At 45.3% G+C, this 19433-nt stretch overlaps 1 long non-coding RNA gene across 1 annotated transcript; it reads right to left on the reverse strand.

Annotated features, from left to right (window-relative positions):
• Positions 1-227: 227 nt before the first annotated feature.
• LOC117509308 lies at positions 228-18564 on the reverse strand. Its single transcript, XR_004560377.1, has 3 exons — positions 18370-18564; positions 13795-13797; positions 228-240 (listed from the first exon to the last, which is right to left on the reverse strand). It is a non-coding gene; the product is annotated as an uncharacterized LOC117509308 (long non-coding RNA).
• Between the last annotated feature and the right edge of the window lie 869 nt (positions 18565-19433).

Below are 19433 nucleotides of genomic sequence, written 5' to 3' on the forward strand. Positions count from 1 at the left end.
TTTTATCTGAGTTTAAAAGCAGGAAATTAGAGGTCATCCATGTCTTTATGTCTGTAAGACAATCCTGCAGTTTAGCTAATTGGTGTGTGTCCTCTGGCTTCATGGATAGATAAAGCTGGGTATCATCTGCGTAACAATGAAAATTTAAGCAATACTGTCTAATAATACTGCCTAAGGGAAGCATGTATAAAGTGAATAAAATTGGTCCTAGCACAGAACCTTGTGGAACTCCATAATTAACTTTAGTCTGTGAAGAAGATTCCCCATTTACATGAACAAATTGTAATCTATTAGACAAATATGATTCAAACCACCGCAGCGCAGTGCCTTTAATACCTATGGCATGCTCTAATCTCTGTAATAAAATTTTATGGTCAACAGTATCAAAAGCAGCACTGAGGTCTAACAGAACAAGCACAGAGATGAGTCCACTGTCCGAGGCCATAAGAAGATCATTTGTAACCTTCACTAATGCTGTTTCTGTACTATGATGAATTCTAAAACCTGACTGAAACTCTTCAAATAGACCATTCCTCTGCAGATGATCAGTTAGCTGTTTTACAACTACCCTTTCAAGAATTTTTGAGAGAAAAGGAAGGTTGGAGATTGGTCTATAATTAGCTAAGATAGCTGGGTCAAGTGATGGCTTTTTAAGTAATGGTTTAATTACTGCCACCTTAAAAGCCTGTGGTACATAGCCAACTAATAAAGATAGATTGATCATATTTAAGATCGAAGCATTAAATAATGGTAGGGCTTCCTTGAGCAGCCTGGTAGGAATGGGGTCTAATACACATGTTGATGGTTTGCATGAAGTAACTAATGAAAATAACTCAGACAGAACAATCTGAGAGAAAGAGTCTAACCAAATACCGGCATCACTGAAAGCAGCCAAAGATAACGATACGTCTTTGGGATGGTTATGAGTAATTTTTTCTCTAATAGTTAAAATTTTGTTAGCAAAGAAAGTCATGAAGTCATTACTAGTTAAAGTTAATGGAATACTCAGCTCAATAGAGCTCTGACTCTTTGTCAGCCTGGCTACAGTGCTGAAAAGAAACCTGGGGTTGTTCTTATTTTCTTCAATTAGTGATGAGTAGAAAGATGTCCTAGCTTTACGGAGGGCTTTTTTATAGAGCAACAGACTCTTTTTCCAGGCTAAGTGAAGATCTTCTAAATTAGTGAGACGCCATTTCCTCTCCAACTTACGGGTTATCTGCTTTAAGCTACGAGTTTGTGAGTTATACCACGGAGTCAGACATTTCTGATTTAAAGCTCTCTTTTTCAGAGGAGCTACAGCATCCAAAGTTGTCTTCAATGAGGATGTAAAACTATTGATGAGATAATCTATCTCACTAGATAATAACAAAACTGGTTTTTGAGACTTCCAATTTGGATGGACAAGACTAAGAGTCAAGCTTTCAAATGAATTAAAGCTCTGTCTGGGTTTTTGATTAATTAATAAGCTGGAGTGGAAGATTGCTGCTAATCCTCCCCCTCGACCCGTGCTACGAGCATTCTGACAGTTAGTGTGACTCGGGGGTGTTGACTCATTTAAACTAACATATTCATCCTGCTGTAACCAGGTTTCTGTAAGGCAGAATAAATCAATATGTTGATCAATTATTATATCATTTACTAACAGGGACTTAGAAGAGAGAGACCTCATGTTTAATTGACCACATTTAACTGTTTTAGTCTGTGGTGCAGTTGAAGGTGCTATATTATTTTTTCTTTTTGAATTTTTATGCTTAAATAGATTTTTACTGGTTGTTGGTGGTCTGGGAGCAGGCACCATCGCTACAGGGATGGGGTAATGAGGGGATGGCACGGGGAGAGAAGCTGCAGAGAGGTGTGTAAGACTACAACTCTGCTTCGTGGTCCCAACCCTGGATAGTCACAGTTTGGAGGATTTAAGAAAATTGGCCAGATTTCTAGAAATGAGAGCTGCTCCATCCAAAGTGGGATGGATGCCGTCTCTCCTAACAAGACCAGGTTTTCCCCAGAAGCTTTGCCAATTATCTATGAAGCCCACCTCATTTTTTGGACACCACTCAGACAGCCAGCAATTCAGGGAGAACATGCGGCTAAACATGTTACTCCCGGTCCGATTGGGGAGGGGCCCAGAGAAAACAACAGAGTCCGACATTGTTTTTGCAAAGTTACACACCGATTCAATGTTAATTTTAGTGACCTCCGATTGGCGTAACTGGGTGTCATTACTGCCGACGTGAATTACAATCTTACCAAATTTATGCTTAGCCTTAGCCAGCAGTTTCAAATTTCCTTCAATGTCACCTGCTCTGGCCCCCGGAAGACATTTGACTATGGTTGCTGGTGTCGCTAACTTCACACTTCTCAAAACAGAGTCGCCAATATCCAGAGTTTGATCCTCGGCGGGTGTGTCGCCGAGTGGGGAAAAACGGTTAGAGATGTGAAAGGGTTGGTGGTGTACAGGGGGCTTCTGTTTAGGACTACGCTTCCTCCTCACAGTCACCCAGTCGGCCCGCTTTCCCGGCTGTTCGGGATCTGCTGGGGGACAGCTAACGGTGGCTAAGCTACCTTGGTCTGCACCAACTACAGGGGCCTGCCTAGCTGTAGGATTTTCCAAGGTGGGGAGCCAAGTCTCCAATTCGCCCAGCCTGGCCTCCAAAGCTACGAACAAGCTACACTTATTATAAGTACCATTACTGCTAAAGTAGGCCGAGGAATAACTAAACATTTCACACCCAGTGCAGAAAAATGCGGGAGAGACAGGAGAAGCCGCCATGCTAAACCGGCTAAGAGCTAATAGCTGCGCTAAGCTAGTGGATTCGTAAAAACACACAAAGTGAAGAATGTGAAAATAATTTAGAGGTGATTTGGCAGAGAGGGTGCTTTAGTTAAGGCACGTGAAGATTACACTGTGAAACAAATCGTTATCTAGATCAATCTAACTACGCAGATTAAACAGCTAACAGATACAGAAAAACAACGCTGTCCTCCGGAACAGGAAGTGATACAATACCGCAGTTAGAGCCAACCACCAGTAGAGTGCAGTAGAGCATCACTATATATATATATATATATATATATATATATATATATATATATATATATATATATATATATATATATATATATATATATATATATATATATATATATAGTGAGGAAAATAAGTATTTGAACACCCTGTGATTTTGCAATTTCTCCCACTTAGAAATCATGGAGGGGTCTGAAATTTTCATCTTAGGTGCATGTCCGCTGTGAGAGACATAAAATAATAAAAAAAAAAATCTGGAAATCATAATGTATGATTTTTTTAAATCCTTTATTTGTACGTTACTGCTGTAAATAAGTATTTGAACACCTACCAACCAGCAAGAATTCTGTCTCTCACAGACCTGTTCATTTTTCTTTAAGAAGCCCTCTTATTCTGCACTCTTTACCTGTATTAATTGCACCTGTTTGAACTTGTTACCTGTATAAAAGACATGTGTTCACACACTCAATCAGTCACACTCTAACCTGTCCTGCATAGCCAAGACCAAAGAGCTGTCTAAGGACACCAGGGACAAAACTGTAGACCTGCACAAGGCTGGGATGGACTACAGGACAACAGGCAAGCAGCTTGGTAGAAGACAACAACTGTTATGATTATTTATTAGAAAGTGGAAGAAACTCAAGATGACTGTCAGTCTCCCTTGGTCTGGGATTACATGCAAGATCTCAATTTGTAGTGTAAGGATGATTCTGAGAAAGCTCAGAACTACACAGGAGGAACTGGTCAATGACCTGAAGAGAGCTGGGACCACAGTCACAAAGATTACATTAGTAACACATGATGATGTCATGGTTTAAAATCCTGCAGGGCAGCAAGGTCCCCCTGCTCAAGCCAGCACATGTCCAGGCCCGTTTTAAGTTCACCAGTGACCATCTGGATGATCCAGAGGAGGCATGGGAGAAGGTCATGTGGTCAGATGAGACCAGAATAGAGCTTTTTGGAATCAACTCCACTTACCATGTTTAGAGGATGAGAACAACCCCAAGAAAGTCATCCCAACCGTGAAGCATGGGGGTGGAAACATCATACTCTGGGGGTGCTCTTCTGCAAATAGGACAGGACGACTGCACCGTATTGAAGGGAGGATGGATGGGGTCATGTATGGTGAGATTTTGGCAAACAACCTCCTTCCCTCAGTAAGAGCAATGAAGATGGGTCATGGCTGTGTCTTCCAGCATGACAATGACACCAAACACACCAGGGCAACTAAGGAGGGGCTCCGTAAGAAGTATTTCAAGGTTCTGGAGTGGCCTGGACAGTCTCCAGACCTGAACTCAATGGAAAATCTTTGGAGGGAGCTGAAACTCCAAACCTGAAAGATCTAAAAAAGATCTGTATGGAGGAGTGGACCAAAAATCCCTGCTGCAGTGTGTGAAAACCTGGTGAAAAACTACAGGAAACATTTGACCTCTGTAATTGCAAACAAATTCCTATCCAAGATGGCACCACGTGAAGGTGCCCTGGTATTCTGGTGCTCCCTGTTTTGTCTGTTTTTGTGTGTAAATCAAGTGTCATCGTGCTCCTACACCCGCAAGGAGCTTCTAAACTTCAGATCATCAACACCCACGGACATTATGCCAGTTTTTTTAGTGCCTGCAGCTGAACTGGTTCACTTTTTGGCCAAAAGAGTGAGACGCCCGCAGAGAGGAAAACGAGCTGGAGCTCTCGTGTGCCTCAGACGAAGGGGCACGCGCACGCCCCTACCTGGAATATTTCTCTCCAACGTCCGCTCACTCCACAACAAGATGGATGAGCTGGCACTGCTGATGAAGAAGATTAGAGATTTCTCCTCATCTTGTGTACTGTGCTTCACAGAGACGTGGTTAAATGCACAGACACCAGACTGCGCGCTCCAACTAGAGGGATTCCAACTCCTCCTCGCAGACAGAGACCGAGCACTCTCTGGTGGAAAAACTAGAGGGGGAGGACTCTGCTTCTGTATCAACAACGCCTGGTGCTCTGATGTGACTGTGATCTCCCAGCACTGCTGTCCCTCTCTGGAATATCTCCTCATAAACTGTAGACCGTTCTACTCTCCACGTCAGTTTAACTCTTTCATACTTTGCTCTGTGTATATTCCACCGAGCGAGGACGTGCACGAGGCCGAGCGCGCGCTCGCGGATCAGATTATGAGCGTGGAGAGAGACTTTCCGGACTCTCTTGTTATAATTCTCCGTGATTTTAACAAAGGGAATCTCAGTCAGGAATTACCAAAATACAAACAGTTTGTTAAATGCCCGACCAGAGAAGGGAGCACGTTAGATCATTGTTACACGACAGTGAGTGGTGCGTACCGAGCGGTGGCCCGTGCAGCTTTGGGACTCTCAGATCACGTGATGGTCCACTTGATCCCCGCATACAGACAGAGACTAAAACTCTCTAAACCTGTTGTGAGGACATCTAAAGTGTGGAGCAATGAAGCTGTGGAGGACCTACGCGTGTGCTTGGGCACTACGGATTGGGATATATTTGAGGCTTCAGGAGACAGTCTAGATGACTACACGGACACTGTGACGTCATATATTCATTTCTGTGAAGACAGCATCATCCCACAGCGCACCAGGGTGAGATATAACAATGACAAGCCCTGGTTCACACCTAAACTCCGGCAGCTCCATCAGTAGAAAGAGGTGGCTTTCAGAGAAGGAGACAGAGACAGCTATAGAGGTGCAAAGTACAGATTTAGCAAGGAGGTGGCAAAGGCTAAATCCATGTACAGTTCACGTCTGCAGCAAAGGTTCTCTGCCAACGACTCAGCCTCTGTGTGGAGGGGGCTGAAAGAGATCACCAACTACAAGCCCAAAGCACTTCGTTCTATTGATGACCTGAAGCTGGCCAACAACCTGAACGTCTTCTATTCACGCTTTGAAGACAAGGAGTCACACCTCCCCACCCCCCACACAACTGGATATTCAAACACCGTGGACCTCCCCCCTCTCACCGCTGACCTCCCCCCTCCCCCCGTTGCCCTCTCCGTCCAAGAGGAGGACGTGAGAAGACATTTCAAAGGGCTCAATCCACGTAAGGCCCCGGGCCCAGACTGTGTCTCTCCTGCCACCCTGAGACACTGTGCTGATGAGCTGGCCCCAGTCTTCACGGGGATCTTCAACACCTCCCCGGAGTCATGCCATGTTCCAGTCTGCTTCAAGTCCTCCATTATAGTTCCAGTCCCCAAGAAACCACGCATCACTGGACTTAATGACTACAGGCCTGTGGCTCTCACGTCTGTAGTCATGAAGACCTTCGAACGCCTGGTTTTATCCCACCTGAAGTCCATCACCAACCCCCTCCTGGACCCCCTGCAGTTTGTCTACAGAGCCAACAGGTCTGTAGAAGACACCATAAACCTGGCCCTGCACTCCATCCTGCAGCACCTGGACTCCCCAGGAACCTTCGCTATGATCCTATTTGTGGACTTCAGCTCTGCATTCAACACCATCCTTCCGGCTTTGCTCCAGGACAAGCTTTCTCTGCTCCACGTGCCCGACTCCACCTGCAGGTGGATCACAGACTTCCTGACGGACTGGAGTCAGCATGTGAGGCTGGGAAAGAATGTCTCGAACACTCGGGCTCTCAGCACAGGATCTCCACAGGGCTGTGTCCTTTCCCCTCTGCTCTTCTCCCTGTACACTAACTGCTGCACCTCCAGCCACGACTCCGTAAAGCTCATCAAGTTTGCGGACGACACCACCCTCATCGGACTCATTTTGGATGGGGATGAGTCTGCCTACAGGAGGGAGGTGGACCGGCTGGTGACCTGGTGAAGCAGCAACAACTTGGAGCTCAACGCCCAGAAAACAGTGGAGATGATCGTGGACTTCAGGAAAGCCACAGCCCCCCTGCCCTCCCTCGCCCTCACCAACAGCCCCATCACCACTGTGGACTGTCATCGCTTCCTTGGCACCACCATCACCCAGGACCTCAAGTGGGAGTCAACCATCAGCTCCCTCATCAAGAAGGCCCAGCAGAGGATGTACTTCCTGCGGCAGCTGAAGAAGGCCAAGCTGCCTGTCCAGCTGATGGTGCAGTTCTACACGGCCATCATCGAGTCCATCCTCTGCTCCTCCATCAGGGTGTGGTACGTCGGGGCCACAGCCAGGGACAGACACAGACTGCAGCGTATTATGGCCTCTGCTGAGAAGGTGATCGGCTGTAGCCTTCCATCTCGCTACGACCTGCACGTCTCCAGGACTCTGGGCTGAGCAGGTCGGATCACAGCCGACCCTTCTCACCCTGCACACAGTCTATTCAAACCACTCCCCTCGGGCAGGAGGCTACGGTCCATCCAGACCAGAACCTCCCGCCATAAGAACAGTTTCTTCCCCTCTGCCGTTAGACTCATGAACTCCTCATAACTCAGTCACCTTAACCTTAACTCTGTCACTTTATCATTTTGTCACGGGTCACTTTAGACAATGTACTTTGGTTTTAATTGCACTCCTCCCACTGCACTGTTTTTTTCTGTTCCTCTTTCTTTCTGTTTTTCTGTTGCACACAGCCGTTCATATTTCATATGTCATTTTTTGTCTTAGATTTTGTCTTATTTTGGCACATATTGTATATTTTATCTTAGCATTTTATATTGCTCTCTGTTTAATGTTGCACCATTATATCGAAGCAAATTCCTAGTCTGTGAATCCTGTTCATTGGCAATGGCAATAAACTTCTTCTGATTCTGATTCTGAAAGGCTACTGTACCAAATATTAACATTGATTTTCACAGGTGTTCAAATACTTATTTGCAGCAGTAACATACAAATAAATTATTTAAAAAAAATCATAGATTGTGATTTCCGGATTTTTTTTTTTTTTTTTTAGATTATGTCTCTCACAGTGGACATGCACCTAAGACCCCTCCATGATTTCTAAGTGGGAGAACTTGCAAAATTACAGGGTGTTCAAATACTTATTTTCCTCACTGTATGAGGTCTGTCCATAAAGTAACGGTCCTTTTTATTTTTTTCAAAAACTATATGGCTTTCATTCATATGTTTTTACGTCAGACATGCTTGAACCCTCGTGCGCATGCCTCTCAGTGATGTCATTCGCCTGTGAGCACGCCTTGGGAAGGAGTGGTCCCGCCCCCTCGTCGGATTTTCATTGTCTGGAAATGGCGGAATGAAAAGGACTTTTTTTCCGTCAGAATTTTTTCAGAAGCTGTTACAGACTGGCACCTGGAAACCATTCGAAAAATTTATCTGGCTTTCGGTGAAAATTTTACGGGCTTCACAGAGAATAAGGACTTTAACTACAGCTACGACGAGGCACAAACCACCGGACCATTTCTAAGCTGATGGCTCTGTGGATACGAGACCGTCGTGTGCTCTTTCTCTGGTTATCACAAGAGCTGGACATCAGCCATTTTCCGGCAGATTTCACTTTTAACAAGAGATTTTGTCATGGAAAGCCGCGCAGAGGCTCCGTGCGTCACGACCGATTCACTGATGAAGCGAGACAAAGGAACACCTCCGTTTCGGAGTGTTAGAGGACAAGTTGGGACATGTCCAGCTCTCCACAATTTCTCTAATACTCACTCGACTGGTAAGCACTGAAAGCCGAAATAGGCATGTCCCAACTTGTCCTCTAACACTCCGAAACGGAGGTGTTCCTTTGTCTCGCTTCCAAAGCGAATCGGTCGTGACGCGCGAAGCCTCCGCGCGGCTTTCCATGACAAAATCGCTTGTTAAAAGTGAAATCTGCCGGAAAATGGCTGATGTCCAGCTCTTGTGATAACCAGAGAAAGAACACACGACAGTCTCGTACCCACAGAGCCATCCGTTTAGAAATGGTCCGGTGGCTTGTGCCGCATCGTCGCAGCTCGGAGCGCGGCACACCGACCATCCTTAAAGGGGTCCTTAAAGCTGTAGTTAAAGTCCTTATTCTCTGTGAAGCCCATAAAATTTTCACCGAAAGCCAGATAAATTTTTCGAATGGTTTCCAGGTGCCAGTCTCTAACAGCTTCTGAAAAAATTCTGATGGAAAAAAAGTCCTTTTCATTCCGCCATTTCCAGCCAATGAAAATCCGACGAGGGGGTGGGACCACTCCTTCCCAAGGCGTGCTCACAGGCGAATGACGCACGAGGGTTCAAGCATGTCTGACATAAAAACATATGAATGAAATCCATATAGTTTTTGAAAAAAAATAAAAAGGAACGTTACTTTATGGACAGACCTCGTATATGTATGTGTGTATATGTATGTGTGTGTGTATATATGTATATATATATATATATATATATATATATATATATATATATATATATATATATATATATATATGAAAGACAGAATCAAAGACATTAATAATTGATAAGTCTATTTACAATTCTTTTGACAACCGCCTTGCTTCGCATCACGAGAGGCATGACTAAATGTGTACGCAGGTGGCAGGCCTCATTTAAGTTGAGGACAGCTGTAGGCTTAATACAGGTTTTTCTTAACAATAATATCTAAGTGATGATCCATACGTAGTTCATAATTAGATCATTAATCAGCAATGATTTTGAGGACAGTGATCTTTTGTTCCCCCTCTAGCTGCCACCTTATAGTGGTGGGGGAGTTTGCATACCCGGATGATCCTAGAAGCTATGTTGTCAGGGGCTTTGTGCCCCTTGTAGGGTCTCCCAAGGCAAACAGGTCCTAGGTGACGGGTCAGACTAAGGGCAGTTCAGAACCTCCATGACCAGTAAAAAATCAAGGACCGAGACGTCGCCCGGTATGGCGGAGCTGGGGCCCCACCCTGGAGCCAGGCCTGGGGTTGGGGCTCGCGCGTGAGCGCCTGGTGGTTAGGCCTTAGCCCATGGGGCCCAGCCGGGCTCAGCCCGAAAGAGCGACGTGGGGCCGCCCTCCTGTGGGTTCACCACCTGCAGAGGAGGCCATGGGGGTCGGGTGCAGAGAGGATTGGGTGGCGGTCAAGGGCGGGTGGCCCGGCGGCCTGGTCCATGCTCACAGCCCCTGGCTGTTGGGACGTGGAATGTCACCTCACTCGGCGGGAAGGAGCCTGAGCTTGTGCGGGAGTTTGAGAGATACCGACTAGAGATAGTTGGGCTCACCTCCATGCCCAGCTTGGGCTCTGGTACTCAACTCCTGGAGAGGGGCTGGATGCTTCATTTTTCTGGTGTTGCCCACGGGGAGAGGCAGAGAGCTGGGGTCGCATTGCTTATTGCTCCCCAGCTCAGTCGCCATGTGTTGGAGTTCACTCCAGTGAACGAGAGGGTCGCGTCCCTATGCCTGCAGGTCAGGGACAGATTTCTCACTGTTGTCTTGGCCTATGGGCCGAGTGGCATTGCAGAGTACCCGACCTTCTTGGAGTCCCTGGGAGGGGTACTAGATAGCGCTCCAACTGGGGACTCCATTGTTCTCCTGGGGGGATTTCAACGCCCACGTGGGCGACGACAGTGAGACCTGGAGGGGGGTGATCGGGAAGTACGGCCTCCCCGAGCTGAACCCGAGTAGTGTTCATTTATTAGACTTCTGTGCTAGTCACAGTTTGTCCATCATGAACACCATGTTGGAGCACAAGGGTGTCCATAAGTGCACGTGGCACCAGGACACCCTGAGCCAGAGGTCAATGATCAACTTTGTAGTTGTATCATCTGACCTTCGGCCACGTGTCTCAGAGACTCGAGTGAAGAGAGGGGCAGAGCTGTCGACCGATCACCACCTGGTGGTGAGTTGGATCCGCTGGGAGGGGAGGAAGCTGGTCAGACCTGGCAGGCCAAAACATATTGTGAGGGTCTGCTGGGAACGACTGGCGGAACCCTCTGTCAGTGAGGTCTTCAACTCCCACCTCCGGGAGAGCTTCTCCCAGATCCCAGGGGAGGTTGGAGACATGGAGTCTGAGTGGACCGTGTTCTCCACCTCCATTGTTGATGCAGCCGCTCATAGCTGTGATCACAAGGTCTCTGGTGCCTGTTGCGGCAGCAACCCCCGAACCCGGTGGTGGATGCCGGAAGTAAGGGATGCCGTCAAGCTGAAGAAGGAGTCCTACTTGTCTTTGTTGGTAGGTGGGACCCTGGGGGCAGCTGACAGGTACCGGCAGGCCAAGCGTGCTGCAGCCCGTGCAGTCACAGAGGCAAAAACTCAGGTCTGGGAGAGGTTCGGGGAGGCCATGGACGAGGACTATCGGTCGGCCTCGAAGAAATTCTGGCAAACTGTCCGACGCCTCAGGAGGCAGAAGCAGCTCTCCATCAGCACTGTCTACGGAGCGGGTGGGGAGCTGTTGACCCTGACTGGGGATGTTGTCGGGCGGTGGAAGGAATACTTCGAGGATCTCCTCAATCCCATCGTCACGTCTTCCGAAGAGGAAGCAGAGACTGGGGACTCAGAGGCGGAATCATCCATTACCCAGGCTGAACTTACTGAGGTGGTTAGAAAGCTCATCGGTGGCAAGGCTCCTGCGGTGGATGAAATCCGTCCTGAGTACCTTAAGTGTCTGGATGTTATGGGACTGTCTTGGTTGACATGCCTCTGCAACATCGCGTGGCGGTCGAGAACAGTGCCTCTGGATTGGCAGACCGGGGTGGTGGTCCCTCTGTTTAAGAAGGGGGACCGGAGGGTGTCTTCCAACTATAGGGGGATCACACTCCTCAGCCTCCCCGGTAAGGTCTATTCCAGAGTACTGGAGAGGAGAATTCGACCGATGGTCGAACGTCGGATTCAGGAGGAGCAGTGTGGTTTTCGTCCTGGTCGCGGCACACTGGACCAGCTCTACACGCTCCATCGGGTGCCCGAGGGCTCATGGAAGTTTGCCCAACCAGTCCACATGTGTTTTGTGGATCTGAAGAAGGCGTTCGACCGTGTCCCTCGGGGCACCCTGTGGGGGGTGCTCCGGGAGTATGGGGTCCGGGGTCCTTTGCTAAGGGCTATCCGGGCTCTGTACGACCGCAGCAGGAGCTTTGTTCATGTTTCCGGTAGTAAGTCAAACCTGTTTCCAGTGCACGTTGGCCTCCACCAGGGCTGCCCTTTGTCACAGGTTCTGTTCATTATTTGTAAGGACAGAATTTAGAGGGGGTCTGGTTTGGGAACCACAGAATCTCGTCTCTGCTGTTTGCGGACGATGTGGTTCTGTTGACTTCGTCAAATCAGGACCTTCAGCGTGCACTGGGGCGGTTTGCAGCCGAGTGTGAAGCGTCTGGGATGAAAATCAGCACCTCCAAATCCGAGGCCATGGTTCTTGACCGGAAAAAGGTGCTTTGCCCTCTTCAGATCGGTGGACTGTCCTTGCCATAAGTGAGGGACGGATGGAGCGTGAGATTGATAGACGGATCGGTGCAGCATCTGCAGTGATGCGGTCGCTGTATCGGACCGTCGTGGTGAAGAGAGAGCTGAGTAGGGGGGCAAAGCTCTCGATTTACAGATCAATCTACGTTCCGATCCTCACCTATGGTCATGAGATTTGGCTCATGACCGAAAGAACGAGATTGTGAGTACAAGCGGCCGAGATGAGTTTCCTCCGCAGGGTGGATGGGCACTCCCTTAGCGATAGGGTGAGGAGCTCGGTCACTTGGGAGGAGCTCGGAGTCGAGCCGCTGCTCCTCCACATCGAAAGGAGTCAGTTGAGGTGGCTCGGGCATCTTTTCCAGATGCCCCCTGGACACCTCGCTGGAGAGGTGTTCCAGGCACATCCTATTGGGAGGAGGCCCTGGGGAAGACCCAGGACACGCTGGAGGGACTACATCTGTCGGCTGGTTTGGGAACACCTTGGGGTTCCCCCGGAGGAGCTGGAGGAGGTGTGTGTGGATCGGGAGGTCTGGGCGGCTTTGCTTGAGCTGCTGCCCCCGTGACCCGACTCCGGATAAGCGGAAGAAAATGGATGGATGAATGGATGATCTTTTGTTAATGAGACCCAGGCTGAGAACCTCAGTGGGGTTGATAGTTCAAAGTCAAAGTCGTCTTTATTGTCAATTCTTCACATGTACTAGACATACAAGGAATCAAAATTTTGTTTCTCACCTTCCCTCTGTGATGACAGGACAAGACATGTCTTGTCTGGCCTCTACTGGTGGTTGGCTCTCACTGCGGCATTGTATCACTTCCTGTTCCGGAGCACAGTGGTGTTTTGCTGTATCTGTTAGCTGTTTAATCTGCGCAGTTAGACTGATCTAGTTAACTAGATAACGATTTGTTTCACAGTGTAATCTTCACGTGCCTTAACTAAAGCACTCCCTCTGCTGAATCACCTCTAAATTATTTACACATTATTCACTTTGTGTGTTTTTAGGAATCCACTAGCTTAGCGCAGCTACTAGCTCTTAGCCGGTTTAGCATGGAGGCTTCTCTTGTCTCTCCCGCACTTTTCTGCTCTGGGTGTGAAATGTTTAGTTATTCCTCGGCCTCCTTTAGCAGTGATGGTACTTGTAATAAGTGTACCCCAGGTTTCTTTTCAGCACTGTAGCCAGGCTGACAGAGTCAGAGCTCTATTGAGCCGAGTATTCCTTTAACTTTAACTAGTAATGACTTCATGACTTTCTTTGCTAATAAAATTTTAACTATTAGAGAAAAAATTACTCATAACCATCCCAAAGACGTATCGTTATCTTTGGCTGCTTTCAGTGATGCTGGTATTTGGTTAGACTTTTTCTCTCTGATTGTTCTGTCTGAGTTATTTTCATTAGTTACTTCCTCCAAACCATCAACATGTTTATTAGACCCCATTCCTACCAGGCTGCTCAAGGAAGCCCTACCATTAATTAATGCTTCGATCTTAAATATGATCAATCTATCTTTGTTAGTTGGCTATGTACCACAGGCTTTTAAGGTGGCAGTAATTAAACCATTACTTAAAAAGCCATCACTTGACCCAGCTATCTTAGCTAATTATAGGCCAATCTCCAACCTTCCTTTTCTATTAAAAATTCTTGAAAGGGTAATTGTAAAACAGCTAACTGATCATCTGCAGAGGAATGGTCTATTTGAAGAGTTTCAGTCAGGTTTTAGAATTCATCATAGTACAGAAACAGCATTAGTGAAGGTTACAAATGATCTTCTTATGGCCTCAGACAGTGGACTCATCTCTGTGCTTGTCCTGTTAGACCTCAGTGCTGCTTTTGATACTGTTGACCATAAAATTTTATTACAGAGATTAGAGCATGCCATATGTATTAAAGGCACTGCGCTGCGGTGGTTTGAATCATATTTATCTAATAGATTACAATTTGTTCATGTAAATGGGGAATCTTCTTCACAGACTAAGGTTAATTATGGAGTTCCACAAGGTTCTGTGCTAGGACCAATTTTATTCACTTTATACATACTTCCCTAAGGCAGTATTATTAGACGGCATTGCTTAAATTTTCATTGTTACGCAGATGATACCCAGCTTTATCTATCCATGAAGCCAGAGGACACACACCAATTAGCTAAACTGCAGGATTGTCTTACAGACATAAGGACATGGATGACCTCTAATTTCCTGCTTTTAAACTCAGATAAAACTGAAGTTATTGTACTTGGCCCCACAAATCTTAAAAAACATGGTGTCTAACCAGATCCTTACTCTGGATGGCATTACCCTGATCTCTAGTAATACTGTGAGAAATCTTGGAGTCATTTTTGATCAGGATATGTCATTCAAAGCGCATATTAAACAAATATGTAGGACTGCTTTTTTGCATTTGCGCAATATCTCTAAAATTAGAAAGGTCTTGTCTCAGAGTGATGCTGAAAAACTAATTCATACATTTATTTCCTCTAGGCTGGACTATTGTAATTCATTATTATCAGGTTGTCCTAAAAGTTCCCTGAAAAGCCTTCAGTTAATTCAAAATGCTGCAGCTAGAGTACTGACAAGGACTAGAAGGAGAGAGCATATTTCACCCATATTGGCCTCTCTTCATTGGCTTCCTGTTAATTCTAGAATAGAATTTAAAATTCTTCTTCTTACTTATAAGGTTTTGAATAATCAGGTCCCATCTTATCATAGGGACCTCATAGTACCATATCACCCCAATAGAGCGCTTCGCTCTCAGACTGCAGGCTTACTTGTAGTTCCTAGGGTTTGTAAGAGTAGAATGGGAGGAAGAGCCTTCAGCTTTCAGGCTCCTCTCCTGTGGAACCAGCTCCCAATTCGGATCAGGGAGACAGACACCCTCTCTACTTTTAAGATTAGGCTTAAAACTTTCCTTTTTGCTAAAGCTTATAGTTAGGGCTGGATCAGGTGAACCTGAACCATCCCTTAGTTATGCTGCTATAGACTTAGACTGCTGGGGGGTTCCCATGATGCACTGAGTGTTTCTTTCTCTTTTTGCTCTGTATGCACCACTCTGCATTTAATCATTAGTGATTGATCTCTGCTCCCCTCCACAGCATGTCTTTTTCCTGGTTCTCTCCCTCAGCCCCAACCAGTCCCAGCAGAAGACTGCCCCTCCCTGAGCCTGGTTCTGCTGGAGGTTTCTTCCTATTAAAAGGGAGTTTTTCCTTCCCACTGTCGCCAAGTGCTTGCTCATAGGGGGTCGTTTTCACCGTTGTGATTTGGTGCTATATAAATAAAATTGATTTGATTTGATTTGACATTTCAACAATAAGGACAGAAAAGTGCACAAGTATTTACAGTGTAGTGTCTAAGGTAATTGTAAAAGTGGAAAGTGCAGTAGTGCAAACCATTCGGTATTTGTAGCAGCAGCAGATTTTTGTTAAGACACTGTGCAAGCAGTGTGATGTTGATAAAGTGAAACAGTGCAGGGCATTGGTCATGGGCAACAGATGGGATTTTGTGGCCATTTAAATTTAACATTGAAAACCCCTTTTATTGTATTTTTATTTCTTTATTTAAACCTCCAAAACTGGGGAAGAATTAACATCCACACAATCAAAAATAAAAGATACATACATTAAAAAACAATAGAAAACTATAAAAGAATTAAAATGACAAAGTGACTAAACTGACATGAGTAAACTCAGCAGACCATGGTTTAACAAAATTTTCATGAAATAAGAGATATCTTAAAGAATCGATGGTACATTACACTGAAATTCAATGGATAATTTCCTATAATTATAAAAACAATCCAATGACTTATCACCCTGTGACATCACTTTATCCAGTAGTGTGTTCTTAATGAACCCATTTAAAATATAATGTGAAAGGAATCTCGACTGGATTTATTGCACAGGAGATCTAATAGACAAGGCTCTATGCTAAAAGCTGTATGTATTATTTCTTATAACATCAACCACTGTAGGGATTTGTAATGTGTTTAGCAAATTTGAATAATGGTGCCTTTTTCTTAGACCTATAACATTTTTAACTATACTACCCTGGGCATATTTTAATGAAGCAATGTCAGACCTACATAGAGGGATGCAATCCATAGCATACAACATTGTGGGACAACAAACACTTTTCCATAAATACGATTTTACAGAAGTATGTAGACCTTGGTATTGAAATCCAACTGATGCTAACATTTCCATGGTCCTGCCGGCACCTATCCTATTACTTAAATGTAAAATATAAATTTTAATGTATATTTTACTTTATATCTCAACCAAACATGCCTGAATCACTCTCATATTTCAAAGTGAGGTGCAGACTGGTACTCAATATCACTTGACAAAGTTTGATCTGGATGTGATCCAGATTGTGGATTTGTGGACATTTGGATTTAATTTTGAAAACACTATTTGGTGTACTTTTTACATTTTGCATTATTTTTCAATCTGCTCTGTGTAAGCCTGATCCCATCAGATCTCAGAGGCTAAGCAGTGCGGGACCTGGTTAGTACTTGGATGGAAGACCTCTTCGGAACACCAGCGGCAGTATGTGTTTCTCCAGGTAACACTGGAGTTGCGTCAAGAAGGGGATCCAGCGTAAAACCTGTGCCAAATATCAATGCGAATCTGGTTGTATCCGCTGTGGCGACCCCGAACACAAAACGGGAGCAGCCGAATGGATAACAACATTTGCATTATATTTCAGTCAAAAGTGCCTCAGTCACTCTCATTTTTCTGTTATGGATTTACCTACATCACCATAAATGGATGATGGTTCCAATTTTATGTCTGTTTTTCTTGTCTAAGTTCCACATGATTGTGGCTTTCGTGTGCACGCTGAGAACTGACAGGAGGTGTGGCTATGACAGAAGCAGCTGTGGTGATCTGTCATTCTGGACATTCCAGCTGGACAACACCTACTGTGTTTGGACAGACATGGACTCCCTGTAATGTGCGTGTGTCTGATTGCTGTATTTACATAGTCACAAATAAAAACATATATCGCAGTGGAGACAAGCTACAGCCAGCGAGCACCCTCTACCAGAGTCCTGGGAGTTTGAGGGTTCCATGGTATCTTAGCTGTTCCTGGGACTGTGCTCTTCTGGACAGAGACCTCTGATGTTATGCCTGGAATCTGCTGGAGTCACTCTTCTGATTTGAGGGTTACAGGTGCTAGTGCTTCTATTACCACTGGGACCACTTTGGACTTCACCTTCCATATCTGCTCCAGCTACTCCTTCAGCCCTTGGTACTTCTCTGTTTTCTTATGCTCCTTCTTTCTGATATTGCTGTCAGATGGGATTGCCACAATGATCACAACTGCAGTCTTCTTTCCCTTGTCAACCACCATGTCTGATTGGTTTGCAAACTTTGGCTTGTCTGTCTGGAAGTTGAAGTCCAATGGGACTTTAGCACTGTCATTCTCAACCACCCTTGGTGGCATTTCCCATGGGGACTTGGGGACTTCTAATCCATATGCGGCACAGATGTTCCTGTACACGATTCCCAAAACTTGGTTGTGCCTCTCAGTGTATGCTGTCCCAGCTTGCATCTTGCGTCCTGCTACTATGTGCTGGACTGTCTCTGGGGCACATTTGCAGAGCCTGCAACTTGGGGCCTGTTGGCTGTGATGGACTCCTGCCTCTATGGATCTAGTGCTTAGGGCTTGTTCTTGTGCTTCCACGATCAGAGCCTCTGTGTTGTCCTTTATTCCAGCCTTTTCTAGCCACTGGTTGCTCTTCTTGATGTCAGCCACATTATATGTCAATGACGCATCCCATGGAGGGGCTTGGTCTTCTATGATCTAGCTGATCTCAAGATTTTTCTGTCTCATCCTGGATTGTGGCTATATATATATATATGTGTGTGTGTGTGTGTGTGTGTGTGTATACACATACATAAAATAAGTATTGAACATGTCGCCATTTTTCTTAGTAAATATATTTCTCAAGGTGCTTGACATGACATTTTCACCAGATGTCTGGAACAACCCAAATAACCCAAATATACAAGGAAACCAAAACAAATACGAACATAAATTATGTGTCATGAAATGGAATGACACAGGGAAAAAGTATTGAACACACTGAAATGCATTTAATACTTTGTACAAAAGCCTTTGTTGGTAATGCAGCTTTAAGAAGCCTCCTGTACGGAGAAAGTAGTCACATGCATTGATCAGGTGTGATTTTGTTCTATTCTTCCAGTCTTCAATTCTTGAAGGTTCCATGGACCTCTTCAATGAACTCTGATCTTTAGTTTTTTTCCATAGATTTTTATTTGATTCAAGTCACCGGATTGGCTGGACCATTTATGCAGTTTTATTTTCATTCTCTGAAACCAGATGAGTGTTTCCTTGTCTGTGTTTTTGGAATCAATGCCTTGCTGAAATTACATCTTTATCTTCCTGGTAGAATTTTATCAAGAATGTAAAGTCCCTTCACCTGCTCCCTTGTTTGCACTAGGGGCAATAGTATGTGTCTGCAGAGCTGGAGGCTATTCATTTACGGCTGCATGTGTACGGCTGCATTCTCAGGCCACACACTGCTTCTTCTCTTGACATCGATTCAGAGAATTTCTTTAGAGACTGTGCCACCTACCTATGATTCAAGAGCGTGACTAGCTATTTTCAAATTTGATTTCACTCCAAATATACTTACAGTTTAACTAAATCAGTTAGAATGTCTCTAGAGCAGGGGTGACCAAGTTCAGTCCTCGAGATCTACCTTCCTGACACTCTTAGTTGTCTCCCTGCTCCAACACACCTGAATCCAATGAAAGACTCGTTAGCAGGCTTTTAATGAGCCTTTCATTGGATTCAGGTGTGTAGGAGCAGGGAGACAACTAAGGGTGTCAGGAAGGTAGATCTCGAGGACCGAACTTGGCCACCCCTGCTCTAGAGCCTCCAAGGCGGCACTTTCAAGATCACATAGTTTTGCACAAAAAGTAGTACTTCAGGCCCTACCTATAAGTGTAAAGGTTAAATGTACCCAAAAATCTTTAAAAACCTAGGCTTTTAAAGGTTTATTCCATCCAAAAATATTACTTATTAATTAATAATAATAAAAAAAAACTTTGTTTCATGCATTGGGACAAAATGTGTAGCAATATGATCTTATAATCAGGTAAATTAATAATGTAATCATATGGTGTGGTCACTGTGGTCTCTCGATCT

The sequence above is a fragment of the Thalassophryne amazonica genome, chromosome 4 (assembly GCF_902500255.1).
Source record: "Thalassophryne amazonica chromosome 4, fThaAma1.1, whole genome shotgun sequence".
NCBI classification, from domain to species: domain Eukaryota; kingdom Metazoa; phylum Chordata; class Actinopteri; order Batrachoidiformes; family Batrachoididae; genus Thalassophryne; species Thalassophryne amazonica.